General features: G+C 39.2%; 1 protein-coding gene across 2 annotated transcripts in view; it reads left to right on the top strand.

Moving 5' to 3' along the window:
- AKT3 (AKT serine/threonine kinase 3) overlaps nt 1-14,975 on the top strand; it is a 335,611-nt gene that overhangs the window by 301,473 nt on the left and 19,163 nt on the right. The gene's annotated exons all lie outside the window — the stretch shown is intronic.

Raw genomic sequence — 14,975 nt, 5'->3', positions numbered from 1 at the left:
TTTACATATGTACATGCCTGTATTTAGACCTCTATAAATGTCCTCTTGCTGCTCTGTTGCATGCCCTTAGTATTTCGCCCCAGCATGATATGGTAAGATTGTGCCCAATTCCTGCACTGTGTCTCCAGTGTTATCCCCCGCAGCACTATGGTTTAGTGAGGGACGTTGTGTCTCGCAGTGGGGCCGGCCCTATGGTCCTCTCTGTGTGTTGTCTGCTCTAAGCAGGACTATCATCCTTGGGGCTCGGTGGGCCAGGATGTCCTCCTCTCCCTCTCCACCCCTTTTCATTTCTCCCATGTGCTCTAATCAGACACACTCCTCTTCCCAAGTTATAATCCCAGTGCTGTCCTCTGAAGTGCATTCTTATGGGGGGGGGGTCCACATAGTTGGGATTGGGGCCAGCCCCGCCGACCTCTATTGGTTCCCTGGTACATGCCGGTATGTTGCATTCACGCCTTGGTGCATCGGGTTGAAGCCTGGTCTCTCTCTCCCTCTACTGTAGGGATATAAGCAATACCCTACCATTTGGTGGATTAGTACCCTGCCCCCCCCCCAACACCTCCACCACCCATGTCTCTCTCTCCCTCTTTTTTTCCCTCTTTCTTTGCCCTTCTTATTTAGTTGGCTGCCTATATGTATCCCTGGATTGGGTTTGGCTCCTGCCATAGTTGCTGGACTTCACCCCTAGGGATATATGTATATAGTAGCTTTTCCCCTGTGCCTCATTATGTTTTGCTTTTAAGCTTACCTCAGTGGACTCTTGTACTTGTCCTTTTGTGCTTGGCTTATTTCACTTGGCATGATTTCCTCCAGTTCTTCCCATGCTGCGATGTGCTTCATGCATTCATCATTGCTTTTTAGGGATGCGTAGTTCTCCATGGTATGTATGCACCACAGTTTTTTGGTCTATTTAGCTGTTGATGGAAATTTGGGTTGTTTCCAACTCCTTGCGATTGTGAACTCTGCCATGATGAACATTGGAGCACTGGTGTCTGGCCGTGGTTTGTTTCTTGCCTCTTCTGGGTATATGCCCAGTAGGGGGATTGCTGAGTCCTATGGTAGCTCAATCTCCATCTGTTTTAGATATCGCCAAATTGATTTCCGTAAGTATATTGATTGTGATCTTTAGATTTTCAAGTGCTTATGTAAAAAAATTTTATAGTGACATTTTCAGGTAACTCAGTAATTTGTTTAAAACTTTTTTCTGGTTAATCAGTTTATTCACTTTATTATTTCTCTGAAGTATTTATCAATCAGCACATTTATGTAATACTTCTTTTGTGTCTTCTCATATAGTGATCCATAAAGTAAAGATAGAATAAGAATATGCATTTTAAATAAGTAAAATAAATACATTGTTTTTCTATTATTTGTTATGGTAATAGTGTGTTATTATTCTTTTTTTAAATTATTTTATTGCGGACTCATACACCTCTTATCACAATCCATACATACATCAATTGTGTAAAGCACATTTGTACATTCCTTGCCCTCATCATTCTCAAAACATTTGCTCTCCACTGAAGCCCCTGGCATCAGCTCCTCATTGTTAATAGTATGTTAATATTCTATCCACTTCTTGTGACATGGAATTTAAAATAGTTGCACCATATATTCAGTATGCTTAAATACTCAGTTCAATTTCACTAAACATTTCCTGAGTTTCCACTGGGTGTAAGACAGAGTGAACATTGCAACCTTCAGAATTCTAAAGACGGGATTTGAAGATTCTTAGATGTACTAAATGTTTATTAACCTCATATTGGCTTTTGTTTGTTTTTTATTTTGTCAATTGAATTAAACCTTACAGAGCAAATCAGTTTTCTATTCAATAACACATGCACATTGTATTTCATATCATTGATTGAAATTCTCACAGTGTAACATCACTCCTTCCACTTTTTCCATGTTTTTTGTTTTCTTTCTTCTTCCTTTCCTAACTCTTCCTGCCTTCTGAAGTTGTCCTCAGACAAAAGCTGCCTTTTAAAATCATAAATGGTTAATTTTTTTCTAAGGAGTTAATATTCACCGTATCTATCTGTCTGGTTTGGGCCCAAAAGGCATCCAGTGGGGTGAGTTCATTACTTAGCCTGCAAGGCGATGATATCCAGGGTTCCATCAGTCTCCGTTCTGCATTTTGTCCCGCTCTATCAGCTCTATCCCAGACCTTCTAATATAATAATCCCTTCAGAGTGGGTGGTGGTGGTAACCGGGCACCATCTAGTTCTTCTGATCTCAGGATCATGGATGCTGATGTTCATAATGTCTGTTTATTCTTTGGACTAATTGTTTCCATGCACCTCTGATTTTCTCCGTTGTTTTTAACTCCAAACAGGGCAGTACCTTTTTGTTATACCTTAGGTGGTTGTTCCCTGGCTTTGAAGACCCCGGGTGCTACTCACCAAAGTAGGTTGGGAACCATGTTCTTTATGGATTATATCATGCCATACACCTTGGTGCCCTTGAGACTCTGTCCTGAATTCCTAGGCTCAGTGACACATTCCCGTAAGGATTTGATGGTTGTGAAGATTCTGTAACTTTTCCGCCTCATTCTCTTATTACATTTATGGAGAGATTTGTAACACTTGTACCGTATGTACTTGTGTATAAGCCGAGTTTTTCAGCACATTTTTAATGCAGTTTTTGTGATAAAATTACGTGCCTCAGCTGATATTCGGGTTGGCTTATACCTGAGTATATACAGTAACTATATGTAGAAATACCATCTGTCAAATACACATACCTATGTACAAAAATACATACAACACAGACATATGCAGTCTCATTCCCTTGCCACACCTGGTTATCGTAGGTGTTTTAGTAACTACGTGTAGTTTATTATTATTAGTGTTATTGTGTAATTGCATCTGTAATTGTACTTTCCTTTGCTGCTTTTAATTCTTGTCCTCCTCCCAGGGTTTTGCTTTGCCATGATCATTGGGTGCTGACTTCCTCCTTGTTATATGTTGCCTTCCCCTTCATCCAAGTTCCTATGTGTCCATTGTCTACTCAGTGCCCTACCTTCACCTTCCGCTTCCACCCTGGGCACTCTCAAAAAATGTTTTTCTTTTTGTGTGAAGGTCTTTATTTTTCTGGTTTTGATAATAGTGGTCTTATACGTATTTATCCTTTTGTGACTGACTAATTTCAGCATAGTTTCTCCAAGTTGATACTTGTTGCAAGTGCTTCATAGATTTCACCATTATTATTTCGGACATTTAGGTTGTTTCCATTTTTTCATACAGACATTTTAAAATCTGCTTCATTCGTGAAGATCTTTATTAGTAGCAGGCACTTTTAAGAAGGCTTGTGTACTGTGTGTATCTGAAGGGCCCCTTGGTAATACAAACTACCAGCCTATGTCTACTGAGTGATTCCATAGATGGAAGACATTGCAATCTTCTTCCAAATTCAGCCATTGAAAACATTGTAGAGCACAATTCTGCACTGACATTGTGAGTTGAAAGCAACAACAATGAGGGGTGTGTGTGTGTGTGTGTGTGTGTGTGTGTGTGTTCAAAAATACTACCAAAGAACCTGAAAAAGATCAAAGTTTCACTTTGTTTTCCAGATAAATAATAGATGGTCAGAAGTTTTCATTAGCTCACAAAGCTGTCAGCTACAGATGTGCTTCTTCAAAACACCTTGTATAGGAAAGGATTCAATCAAAGTAAGGAAATGGTTCTTTAAGAGTCAAAATGGTTAGGACACCAGTATGACATTACCAACGCAAAGACGGGGATAAACACGAGCCATCTTCTGTCCTACGATGAGATGAAGATACACCGCCAAGGTTTTCTGTCCAGCGCTGTTATTCAGGTTGCACGGTAGTTTGGTACCACCTAGAGAGAGCTCTTGAGAAACCCTCATCGGTGAAGATGCATGGCTTACTCTAGCTAGACATGCTCAGAGTATAGGATGAAGGCTCTGAAAGCTTGAATGGGTCTCTTTGGAATCAAAGGTAAATATGAAATCATGACAACTATCCTGATATCAGTAGCTCTTTTAATGAAATCAGTTAGATTTCTGGTCCACTGAATAGTAAACATTAAATTATTTAAAAACTAACCACTATGAGCCCCCAATGTCTGTAAAATATTTAATTTATCTATAAGAGGTTGATTCATTTCTAAGATCAGATTTTTTTTAGAGTTCTTAGTGGGTTTAGAAGATTCATTATTTTTATAAGTTTATTACTGCATATTTAGTGGCTATGTTTCTATGTGCTGTGACAACTCTAGACATAAAACTTATCTTGCAACACTTTGTTCTAACAATCTGGCATTCTGTGATGCTCACCTTCCCAACACGATCACTGATGACAAAATGGGTCCAGAAGCAAATGTGGTGAAGAAAGCTGATGGTGCCTGGCTATCAAAAGATATTGCATCTGGGGTCTTAAAAGGGTTGAAGATAAACAAACGGCCATCTGTCTGAGAAGCAACAAAGCCCACGTGGAAGAAGCACACCAGTCTGAGGTATCATCAGGTGTCGATGGGATCAGGTATCAGGCATCTAAGACTCAACAAAATCATACCCAATGTGAATGGGGGGAGGGGCGTGGAATGGAGACCATCTGTAGACAATTGGATTTTTTAAATAAAAAAATCACAGGGAAGAGATGAACCAGTCAGGGTGCAGTGTAGCACTAATGAAACACACAACTTTGCTCTTGCTCTTTGGTGCTTCCTTCCCCCTACTATCATGACCTCAATTCTCCCTTACAAATTGGATTAGACCAGAGCATGCACACTGCCACAGATAAGAGCCTGCAACACGGAATCCAGGATAGATAAACCCCTCAGTTCCAACAATGAGAGTGGAGATACCAGGAGGATTAGGGGAGAGTGGGGGTAGAAAGGGGGAATCAATCACAAGGATCAATCTATAACCCCCTCCCAGGGGGACCATTAACGGCAAAGTGGGTGGAGGGGCAAGGAAGGACGATGTAAGATATGAAAAAATAATCTATAATTTATCAAGGTTTCGTGAGGGAGGGTGGGTGGGGGAGTGAGGAGGAACAAATGGGGAGCTGATATCAGGGGCTCAAGTGGGGAAGAAATGCTTTGAAAATGATGATGGTGGCATATGTGCAAATGTGCTCGACATATTAAGAGGATGCATGGATTGTTATAAGAGATGTAAGAGCCCCCAATAAAGGTAGTTTAAAAAACCAACAACGTATCTTGCAATACTGATATCTTTAGAAGGGATCTAAGTTCTGGCAAAGTTAAAAATTAACTTAAAAAAAAAGAACTAATCTTAAATGAGTAAGACGATGTGTTGTTCTAAGGAATACATTCGTCTTGAGGACTGCATCCTCTCCCGGATTTCTTCTTCTTTTCCTATTTGGCAATGAAAATTATTATCCCAGAAGTTCCTTCACATTTTTTGACAGGATATTTTAGAATATGAACATACCCAGATAAGTTCCTATACTAAATTCTATATGGATTTTTACACTGTATGTTAACTTGTACCAAAAAAAAAAAAGTCTGTTGGGACTTTATGTGAGACTGTGTTATATCTATAAATAAAATTGGGGAGATTGACATTCTAGCATATTGGGTCCTCTGATACATAAACACAGCTTATCTGCCCATTTATAGAGATCTTGAATTTTTCTGAATAACGTGTCATATAAAAACAAAACAAAGAGGATCAAAATCAAATTATTCAAAACTAGTGATAGGAAATAAGTACTAGGGGGAAATACACATGTTTACCTTTTGAAGACAAAAGGCAAGAATGATGATAAAAGTTGGAAGACAGAAGAGTCCCATCTTTTGAAGAACAAATGAAAAAAGTATCAATCTAGAATTCTAAACCTGGATAATAATACTTTAAAAAAATTAAAGCAAAATATAGACTCCACCAAAAAGTTGCGGAGAATCAATTGACAGTAGAAAAGAATGTTGAAGGATGTTCTCCAGGCCAAAGAAAAATGAGTCTTCTTGAGTCTGTGGTGTTCGTTTGTTTGTTTGTTTTGACCTCAGAATCATTTATTTGCTGATTAGTTTTGAATTTTGCAATATTTGTTTTTAGGCTTCTTTAGGGTGTATATGGAATCCTTAAGTGAGACAAACAGCTAAATGTTTGCTTACTAAGCAAAAGTATGTGGGTTCTAATCCACCCAGAAGCACCTCTTTGAAGATAAGCCTGAGGATACATTCCAAAATACCACAGCCATTGAAATCTGCTGTAGTACAGGTTTATGCTGAAATATATGGGATAGCTATGACCCAGACTGCATTCAGTGGGACCCCTTTGGGTTTTATTGGTTAGTGGGCATTTAAAGTAGCTTCTATCCTATGCCTGGAGTCCTCGAGAGGTGCAAATGCCTAAGTGCTAGCTAGGCTGCTAACCAGAAGATTTGCTGCTTGCGTTTAGGCAGAGGTGCTATAGAACAAAGACCTGGCCACTCAGCATATATTAATGGAAGCATTCCAAGTCAGAATTAGTTTAGTGGCATTTGGTTTGATTTCATGTTATGGTTAATTGAACTCTGCTTCAAAGGCTAGCTGCCAGGGCCTGCTGATTCAAACCTAGAGTGTAGTAAGGTTTGAAAAGATTCACAGCAAAACACAGACTCTGAATTGATGGATATGTGACATTTCAGATGGGAAGAACAGTGTGAGATAAACAAAAGTAATAAGGAGTTAAGTGTACACAGATAAGCTGACTAGAGGGACCAGAATAAGGTAGACAGAAAGAAATTGGACAGCAACCACAACAAATGGAGAAATGTACCTGTATGTTAGTCTGGGAAGACTAAAGAAACAAGTCATAGATACTCATATGTGTGTAAGAAAGAACTTTATATCAAAGAGCAATTGTACATTAAAACATCCCAGCCCAGTCCAGATTAAGTCTATAAGTCCGATATTAACTCATATGTCCGATACCAATCTATAAATTCCTCTTCAGACTCACAGTCATGCAAATGATGCTGAAAACAGGAAGATCACAGGCCAGTAGGTGGAAAGTCTTGTGGATCAGGTGGTAGTGGAAGCATCTTACTGCTGGCGTGGGTCTCCAGATGGCTCCTCCAGCCCAGGGCATGGTTCCATCAGTGTAGCACATTTGTCAGCAGGAAGATGAAGCAGAGAGTGTGTCTACCCTCCAGTGAGCTTTTTATATCCTTTGGGCCTCCAAACGAGGCATCAAGTTGCCATCTGATCAACAGGCCAGACCCCACCCTTTTTCAAGGTGACAGGAGATTATGTAACTACCACAACCTGCTCATGTGCAATTTCTTAAAAGCACCGCTTTGAATAAAACTCCGAGATGAGGGGATTGTATTGGAGCTTAAATTCTGAGCACTCAGTGTATATGGATGGCAGTGAAAGGCCAAAGTCCATTTGCAGACTCCCCGTCTGGATTGCTTAGCCTTCATTGGGTTCCCGGAGACCATTGACCAGGGATGTAAATAGTCTTGTCCTCAGACAGAGTGCATTGGAAAGTGGATTTCTGTAGAGATAGTTATGTTAAAATTTAACAGATCACCCTTTGTTTTCCTTTTTAACACTTTTTAATTCTTGTTTTCATTACCTTCTGCTTTCACTTGGATTGAGGTTTTTCTGTTTTATTTTGTTGGAGTTTCCTACAGCCTTCTCAGAAATGGGCAAATTGTCTTCCCTAAGAGGCAGAGGAGTTTTCTCTCCCTCTCCCAGTAGTTTGTCTGTTCATACGGAAGAAGATGGAAGTGGTAAAGAGGATAAGATGTTTTTTATCCACTTGGATGTGCTGGTACCTCTCCCCGTTGTCTTGCCCTGGCCTTGATCTTTCTCACGAACACCCTATAAAAGCCTGTAGAAGAGAACCTTTGATTGGGTGTATGTAGCCACTCTCTTGAGCCTCCCATGAAGTCTAAGCTGTGAGACTAGCCCGCACTATCAGGACCTTCCAGGATTCTTAAAACTTAGCTCCTTTCTTATGGCCATTTATTTGGTGATCACTGCTTCGTTTTATGCTTGCAGAGATTAAACAATCCATGTCTCCCTTTTCTTTTCAGAGAGAATTTTAACTCTTTCTGACTCAAGTCTAATTTGTTACCCTGCTACCTTAGTTCTGTGATTCACTCAAGAAAGGTCATCATTTCATAGCTCCATGACCTTTTTACATTGTCGGGTGGAAAGACAATTCTTTTAGCCTTCTGTATGCAGTCTAAGCAGAAGCTAAATTATAAATTCTCTTTATTGATCTGGCATTACTATTATTTCTAAGCCCTGACAAAGTTTTAATAATAATAACACAAAAGAACTAGCCAATTACTATAGATTTGATCATTCTAAATTAAATATTGTATTAAAAAGAAGCTGGTTCTTTAAAAGAAAATTTAAAGAAAATTGATTTTAAATGAATACTAATCAATACATTTATGATTCTTAAAATGATTAATTTAAAATTAATGCTTATCCATACAATTAAGTGCTAGAGTTGTTTGCAGGATGGGGGAATACTGAGGAATACCATGAACAAGTAAGATTCTAATCCTGGTGTGTGATTGTTATATTCAACAGAGAAGAGGCACATTCTTAACAAATCAAGAAACAAAGCTGATAATTTTTGTGATAGTAAGACCTAGAAAGATAATTTAAACAAGGTAATGAGCTAGAACTTGATGGGTAAGAGGTTCTATTTTTAATAAAAGGACTATGCAAACCCTCCTTGAAGATGCCAAAGTAATGGGAAGAAACTCTGTAGGCAAGTAAAAGAATCAACGTAAACACCCCCAAGCAAGAAAAAGCAAACAAGAAGAATAGAAAAGGCATTTATGCCTAATGCAAAAGGTGAGAGATTTGTCATAAAGGAAAAAGCAAGCAAATGAACAAAAATCACATTAATGAAACTCAAAAACCACTTGTAAAAAGCTGATGAAAATTTCCTGTTATAACTCAAGTATGCTACGTTGAAATTTCACTAAAATAGTTTTAAAAATTTTAAATATAAGGCAGATCAAATGTGGTCAACAAAACTAAAATATTGCTATTTGGTACTCAAAATGCTTGCTGACCCCTGAATTAAACCACAGATTCTGGTGATGGAAAATTTGGCAATGAATATTAGCAACCCAGGCCTTCAAGGAGGGGGCAGCCAGCTTTTGCCACAGCCTCCAGACCTCAAATTATCCCCACTGCCCTTCTCACCACAGACTTCGTTTCCCCAGAACACTTGAGTGAGAGGGCAGTATCCAGAACCTTCCCCAAACCAGCTTCTTCCTGGGCTCCTCTTGCCATTTACAGGTCCTTCTGGTAATTGGTCTCTCAAAGTCTGTCTCAGTTGCCTCTTTTGCACACAACAGTGATTATGTGGAGGGGGTCAGCAAAAGGTTTCAGCTTAGAGCTTGACTTAACATGTGTGACTCTGTGGGCTAGTGGGACACTGGGATGAAACCCAAGTGATTATGCAAAGTGGTTGGACATTCTATTTTTTTACATTTGTAAATGTGAATAGGAAATTTGGGGTAATAACATAGTTGATAAGTGAGAAATAGGTGTACTAGGCCAATTGACTAGAAAACTACATTTTGAAAACCTTGGAACCAAGATAATAAATCCCAAGAGATAATTTGGTTGTGTATAAACAGAAGTCTGTTTTTCTTGTAAAAATACATATAACATATTTGCAAATTCAACATTCTCAGGTATAAAACTTAATGGTATCATAACATTAATCATGTTGTACAAATATGACCTTAATGTCAACTTTTCCATCACCATAACACTGCTTCTCAAACAATGGCTAAGACCCAGTATTTGACGGTGACTTCTTAGATGACACCCAAAATTCAAGCAACAAAAGGCAAAATAGGTAAATTGTACTTTATCAAAATAAAAATGTTATGCATCAAAATTATTTTTAAAAACTAAGAGATAATGGGAGAAAAAATTTAGTAGCCGTTTATTTAGTATTAGGCTTAACAACTTAACAACCCAAAGACAGACAAACTAGTTGGAAAAAAAATTGGCAAGTCAGTGAGGATGTGGCTAGAGAAGAATACTCACTCACTGCCCGTGTGAATGAGAAATGGTGCAGAAACTATGGAAAGCAGTTTGATAGGTTCTTAAAGTATTAAACAGAATTACCATATGGTCTAGCAATTACAGTATAAACTCCAGCGTAGAAGCAGGTATTCAGATTCTTTGCACCAGTGTTCCTAGAACCAGGATTCAAATAGCCAAAAGGTAGAAACGACCAAATTGTTCCTTAGCAGATGAATATATGAGACGGTTCCAAAACGTTTATGGACAAGTTCCATTCTATTAATTTCATTTTACCATAAACCTTTTTGAAGTCCCCTCATAAAAGCAAAATGAGCCATGTACATACAAGGAAATATTAATCCACCCTTAAAAAGTGAAATTCTGATACAGTCTACAATACAGATGCCTCTTTAAAATGTTATGCTGAGTAAAACAAGTCAAATACAAAATGGAAACTCACATGCTCCCACTTACATGAAGTATCTAGAATAAATAGATGATGCATAGATGCACAAGATTACCGTAGATTGTGAGCTGCTGAGGTCAGCCTGACGGCAGGAAGCAAGGTTGCTGTTCGAATGGTACGGTTTAAGGTAAGGAAAAACATTTGGAAATAAATAGTAGTAATGGTTGCACAGTGTGGTGAATATTTTGTCATATCTATATTTTATCACAATTTATATATATATTTTAAAACCCATGGAAACGATACAAGGTCATTTCTAGGGCACTTTGTTGGAGTTGTATGTAATTATCATTTTTAACAGTTAAAAATAGTTGAACGTTAGTATGTTACATGGCTCACCCTCTCACTCCTTGCATCTATGTGCTTGTATTTATATCTTCAGAAGTGAAAGTTTGAAAGCACATATGGCAAAATGGTAACATCTGTTAGGTCTGGATGTCTGTTATATTATTTTCTGTTCTTTTTTTTTTTACACTTGAAATAGTTTTTTTGTTGTGTTTTTTTTAAGTCACATGGAAGGTGAAAGAAAAAGAAACCAGGCAAAGGTTCCTGTCAAAAAACAAAAACTTAAAGAAAGAGGAACCCAGTCTGTGGACTAAAAGCGCCTCTATGGCTGTGACAGTCCAGGTACACTGTGGAAAGTAATCTGGAGCAAGAGCTCTGCAGCATCACTGAAGGGGGTTAGCAGAGATGACACCTGTGTAGGGATAACATTTGGGAAGAAATAAGAATGGCGATTAAAGCCAATGTGCTTATGGGCATTTGGGCAGGAAGTTGGCTTAGTTTGCCTGAAAGCCCTAGTTTCTTTTTTTTCTTCCAATTACCCATACGATACATGCACAGTGTGTGTGTGAATATATATATATATATATATATATATATATATATATATTACATATCAAACAAGTCCCTGGGGCTCTATTTATTAGAGGTTCTTTTAGTTATTTTTTTAATTAATAAATCTTTTTATTGGGGCTCATACAACTCTTATTGTAATCCATACATACATCAATTGAGCAAAGCACCCTTATACATTCGTTGCACTCGTCATTCTCAAAATTCACCTTCCACTTGGGTTCCTGGAATCAGCTTGGTTTCCCTTTTTTCCCCCTCCCCCTCCCTCCCTGCTCCCACCTTCCTGGTCCCTTGATAGTTTATAAATAATTATTATATATTATCTTACACTCCCCGGTGTCTCCCCTCGCCCACCTCCCCATTGCCCATCTCCCAGAGAGGAGGTTACACATAGATCTCCAAGATCGGTTCTCCCATTCTACACCCCCTTCCCTCCTGGTGTCGCCACTCCTACCGTGGGTGTTGAGGGGTTCGTCTGTCCTAGATTCCCTGTGTTTCCCGATCCCTACTGCACCGCTGTACATCCTCTGGTATAACCAGGTCCGCAAGGTAGAATTGGGGTCATGATAATTGGGAGGGGAGGAAGCGTTCAGGAACTAGAGGAGGGTTTTGAGTTTCATTGTTGCTACACTGAACCCTGAGTGACTCCTCTTGTCCCCACTACCCCTCTGGAAGGGATGTCCAGCTGTCTACAGATGGGCATTGAGTCCCCATCACGCACTCCCCCTCATTCGCGGTGATGTGATTCTCACCACCACCCCGCCTTTGTTGTTTGAGACCTGGTCTCCTCTGCCCTTCACGATCACCTATCTTGGTGTGCTGCTTCCGTGTGGGCTTTGTTGCTTCTGGGCTAGATGCCCTAGTTTCTTTATCATCGGAGTCGTGCCTTCTTAGAGTGGGAAGAAGGTGGTCAAAGTCGGAAACTAGATTAGAGTGATTTTCTCCTGTAAGGAAGAGAGAGGAACTAGAGAGAAACTCAATTCACTGACATCGATTCTGACTTGTAGCAACTCTATAGGACAGAATAGAACTGCTCCATAAAATTTCCAAGACTGTAAATCTTCTCTCAAGTAGACTGCCTCGTCTATATCCTGAAGAGCACCTAGTGGATTTGAACTGCCAACCTGGTGTCCCTTTGTAGTTAACTTTTTGTTTTTCTTGAGTTTCTTTTAGGTTTATTTGCTTGATTTTGGTTTGGGAAAGTTTGATAATGATATGTGTTGGTCATTTTCTTTTGAGGTCTATCCTGAATTGGGTTCATTTTACTTCTTAAAAGAATAGCTTCTTGTCGTTCATGATGTTAGGGATCCAACAACTCTAAATCACCTCAGAGCTTTGCTTTGTTTCTTCCTGCTCTGCAATTCCAATCACAGGTAAGTTAGCCCTCTTGATTGGGTCCCCTGATTCTCGGGTTCTTTACATTACTTTGATTTTTGTTTGTTTTGTTTTGGATTGTTCCTGTTGCAGTTTAGTATTAAAGAGATTTGTCTTTAAGCTGTTTCAGTGTTCCATTGATTAAATTCTGTTTCTGAAATTGTATTAATCTTCTGTATTTCTTTTTTTTTTTTTGCTTTCTCTGATGATTTATCATAATTGAAAGTGAAAAGTTCCAGGAAGTCAATGTCATATTATCTTTTTTTTTTTTTATCTTCTGTATTTCTATTTGAAGTTTTTGTTTGGGTTCTACTTTTTCCTTCATTTTGTTACTTTCTGATAGTATTTTTATGAATTCTTCTAAAGATTTTTCTGTGTTTTCCTTGCTTTCATCTGCTGATTTCTTGATCTTTTTCATAATCCATCGATGGAACCTGAATACCATTCTTTTGAATTCCTTACCAGGTAGTTTTAATGCCATTTCTTTCCAAGAAAGATCTTTGTAGTTAGCTGTATTTTCATGCCTTGTTTGAGCTACTCTGCTTTGTTTCTTCATGTGTATTTGAATTGTTGTTGCCTGCAGTATTGTTGTATATGTATGTGATTGATAAAGATAAGTTGGTTACACCTGAGCCCCTCCTTACCTGTCTCCCAGTAGACGTGAGAGAGAACGGGACAGTTGGTACAGTGCTCTGCTGTTTGTTTAGTGAATCTGGGCTGCTTTGACGTCTGTTTTCTTCACTCAGTGATCAGCTGGTGCAGGTGTAAGTTATGGTCCTTACTCAGCAGGTTGACTGCAGGACATACCAGTGTGATGTAAGGTTGCTGTTTCCCATCAGGTGGGTCGAGGACCCTATAGGGCGGGGTAGAACTAGCCTTTTGTGTTTCTGAGCCTGTTTCTGAATCTTTACCGGAGAAGAAAGTCCCAGATTTCTCCTGGGGAGTGGTGGGTGGCTTCCACAGTTGACTTTGTGGTTAGCAGCCCGGCACTCCACGACCAAGGTTCCTTCAGCCAACCCCCACTCAGAACAAGCTCCTCGCCATAGTCTTAGTCCCCTTCACTTTTCACGTGTTACAGGGGCAGCTTGTACATCCTTGAAAAGAACTTGAACCTGTCTTGCACACAAGAAAAGCAAAATAAGACACCTGGTCTGGCCTACAAATTCTTATAGACACAGGAATGTATCTCGTTCCTAATCCAGGGACTGCTGTGGTTTGTATCAAGCATTATGCTAAGTGCCAGGCAATCAAAGATAAATAAAATAGAGCCCGTGCCCTCCAGTTGCTCACAAGCTTAGCAGAAGAAGTGCATAAATAAGCAGTTTTCATTTCAGTATGGAGGGCTATGTTTCCGGTGTGGTAGGAATATTTCAGAAGACACCAAACCTAGACTCCAGAAGTAAAACTCCTTGTTTGATTAAATTAACTGGATCTTAGCTCTTTCTAGTTCCATCACGAAGTCCCAGTTAATACAATTCTAGACAGAACAGCTCCCAGTAAATCCAGCTTCTTGTTCCCATTGGTTCCCGGACCTGCCATAGGATTTCTTTCTGCATTGCTCTTCCCACTCAGCCTGGACTTCCATGTCCTCCTCTTCAGCTGGTAAACCTTTCTCCCCTGAAGTAGCCATCAAAATGTGAGGTGACAGCTGAGTCCACTTGGAAGAAGCACATGAGCCTGTGTAATCCAAAGATTGTAAATAATAAAATCCAAGACCAGAGAAGGAAACAATATTAGAGCTTAAATTTTGAGCACCCAGTTTGCAGAAGGCTACGGAGGACAGTGAAAGCCCCAAACCTGCTAATTCTGGATAAAATCTATAGAGTCAGCTGAAGTAGGGACCATGTAGATAAATGCAATGCTCTACCCCTCTTACCATTGAATCCATAAGGGTGCCTTCCTTAGATTTGATCTAACTCTTAGTTAGATGATCTTTGTGCACTGCTCTGGTCACCCATCATGCTGCAAGTTGGCTCTGGCCAAAGTGTTCGCTTAGAAATGCTAACCATGTGAGACAGTAGCATCGATAATTATAGCATCAGTGGTAACTGTGGCCTTCTTCCGCTAATTTCTGGACTTCAGCCATAGTTTCTTCCTTCTTTGGGATTGATGGTTATCCCTTCTTGGCTCATCTTTGAGGTTTTCCCATTCTTCCTTAACACTAGCTTTACAGACATTTGGCATGTGAACAGAACCACACATTTTCTTCAAAAAACAATTATTTTTTATTTACAAACAACATAATTGTACAATATATACGTATATAAAATTTATAGTATTTAACATTATGTAAC

The sequence above is a fragment of the Tenrec ecaudatus genome, chromosome 1 (assembly GCF_050624435.1).
Source record: "Tenrec ecaudatus isolate mTenEca1 chromosome 1, mTenEca1.hap1, whole genome shotgun sequence".
NCBI classification, from domain to species: Eukaryota; Metazoa; Chordata; class Mammalia; order Afrosoricida; family Tenrecidae; genus Tenrec; species Tenrec ecaudatus.
Note: the sequence above shows the minus strand (reverse complement) of the source record. Positions and strands in the feature narration are given on the sequence as shown.